Genomic DNA, 2500 nt, shown 5'->3' on the forward strand with positions numbered 1-2500 from the left:
TGTTCCTTAATGACCTGTCTCTGTATTTACTGTCTATCCCCTACCTGCTGTCTAACCCTAGATTACCCAGCAGACTTCACTAGCAGACTTTATTTTTGGTATTTTACTAGGCTTCTCCTGTATGTATGAGGAAGGAGGAATACATTTAAATAATAAAGGCTTGGTTGGAGACCGATATTATGCCTCAATGCTTTTGTAAATGAGCATTGTACTATGTTGGGTGAATGTGTGTGTGATTGTGTGTCTGTGTGTTCATGCATATTTGCATGTGTGTGTTTGAGCATGTTTGAGAAGGTGTGCGTGGGGAGTGTTTGTCTACGTGAGTGATTATGAAGGTGTGCGTTTGTTTGTGTGTGTGTGTGTGTGTGTGTGGTGTCAGATATTTGTGGATATCTGAAAGAGAGAGAGTGAGCAGGAGAGAGAGAGAATTAGATAGAGAGCAAATAAGGAGGGGCTAGGTTGGCTCTCACTGTTGATCAATTATAGCCATCTATTCTCTCTCTCCCCTTAAGCATAGAGAGAGAGCTGGCTGAGTAGAAAACGAAGAGAGGGAAGGAGAATGAGGACGAGCAAGAGAGAAAATAAGAGAGGGAGATAGAGAAGGAAGGAGGGCAACAAAGAGATATGAGAGAGTGTAGAAGCACAGGATATGAAGGAGAGAGGGAGAGAGAGAGAGAGAGAGAGAGAGAGAGAGAGAGAGAGAGAGAGAGAGAGAGAGAGAGAGAGAGAGAGGGAGAGAATTTGCATGTGCCGGTGTCTGCATGTAAATCAGTGCTTGGATGTGTGGACTTAGTGTGTTTGTGCTTAAATTGACATGCATGTATGTATATCTAATTATGTTCGCCTGTATGGGTGCTGAATCTGTGTGTATGTATGTGTGTATGTATGTGTGTATGTGTGTTTGTGTGTGTGTGTGTGTGTGTGTGTATATATTTGTGTGTGTATGTATTTGTGTGTGTGTGTGCGTATATATTTGTGTGTGTGTATTTGTGTGTGTGTGTGTGTATATTTGTGTGTGTATGTATTTGTGTGTGTGTGTGTATATATTTGTGTGTTTATGTATTTATGTGTGTTTGTGAGATGGATAGAGGTCTTTATAAGAGAGGAACAGGGTAATGAGGAGGTCTCGGGAGGCACGGAGACTCCTATTACTGCTGGGGTTTATAATAGCCTTGTGCAGCGCAGCATTTTTACACAGTCAACCAACCTTAGGAATCACACCCAAGTCACGTACAAAGACACATACGATACACTAGGATACACCACCACACTACATGGGTTCACACTCCAAACAGACGCCAATACTTCGTTGACTGTACTCTTGATAAAATGAGGTGAGCGAGAAGAGAGAACACACAGTTTACCTCAACACATCTATCCATTTACACACTTACACACACACACACACGCAGGCACGCACGCAGGCACGCAGACACGCACGCACGCACGCACGCACGCACGCACGCACGCACACACACACACACACACACACACACACACACACACACACACACACACAGCCAGAGAGCCTGTCTTGTTTATCCAGGATGGAGAAGGTTAAAGCACCACCTACGAGAAAACTGTGTGTATGTCTGTGTGTGTGTGTGTGTGTGTGTGTGTGTGTGTGTGTGTGTGTGTGCGCCAGCAGTGCACAGTCAGACCATAAATCATGTCAGGCTGTGTTGGTCTCGGCAGACACACACAAACACACACACACACACACACATACACACTCTCTCTCTCTTGTTCTTTCTCTGACATACTCACCCACAGACAACACATGCAGCAGATACGCTCAGACACACACACACACACACTGCTTTATTAATGTGAATACACACTAACACACACAGACATGTACATGCATGCTTCTCCTATATTTAGAGGAAAGATCAATGTTGAGGTGGTGCACGTGTGTGTTTGCATGTTCATCTAAATGTGTGTTTCTCTCCTGGGTGAATGGATGTGTGTTGCATTTGAAGATGACACGTCTGTTCATTGAAGCAAAGAGTGAGACAGCGTGGCTGTGGTGCTGCTGGCATTACTTCTTTGAGAGAGAGAGAAGAGAGAGAGAGAGAGAGAGAGAGAGAGAGAGAGAGAGAGAGAGAGAGAGAGAGAGAGAGAGAGAGAGAGAGAGAGAGAGAGAGAGAGAGAGAGAGAGAGAGAGAGAGAGGCGTGAGGGAGAGAGAGAGAGAGAGAGAGAGAGAGAGAGAGAGAGAGAGAGAGGCGTGAGGGAGGTATAGAAGGGGGGAGGAAGTGAGGGAGAGAGAGAGAGAGAGAGAGAGAGAGAGAGAGAGAGAGAGAGAGAGACAGAGAGAGAGAGAGGTGAGGGAGAGTAGCGAGGGAATGAGAGTGATGGAAAGAGAGGGGAGACAGAAGAGGGTGAGGGAGAGAGAAGATAATGGGGTGAGAAGAGGAGGGAGGGAGGGGGGAGGGAGGGAGGGAGAGAGGGAGACGGAAAGGGAGGAATAAAGATGAAGGATGGACAGGATTGAAAAGA

The 2500-nt window shown here is 45.9% G+C and overlaps 1 protein-coding gene across 2 annotated transcripts in view; it reads left to right on the plus strand.

Moving 5' to 3' along the window:
- Positions 1–2500, plus strand: part of LOC115550624 (genetic suppressor element 1) — a 35733-nt gene that overhangs the window by 5852 nt on the left and 27381 nt on the right. The window lies entirely within an intron of this gene.

Source organism: Gadus morhua, chromosome 9 (assembly GCF_902167405.1).
Source record: "Gadus morhua chromosome 9, gadMor3.0, whole genome shotgun sequence".
NCBI classification, from domain to species: domain Eukaryota; kingdom Metazoa; phylum Chordata; class Actinopteri; order Gadiformes; family Gadidae; genus Gadus; species Gadus morhua.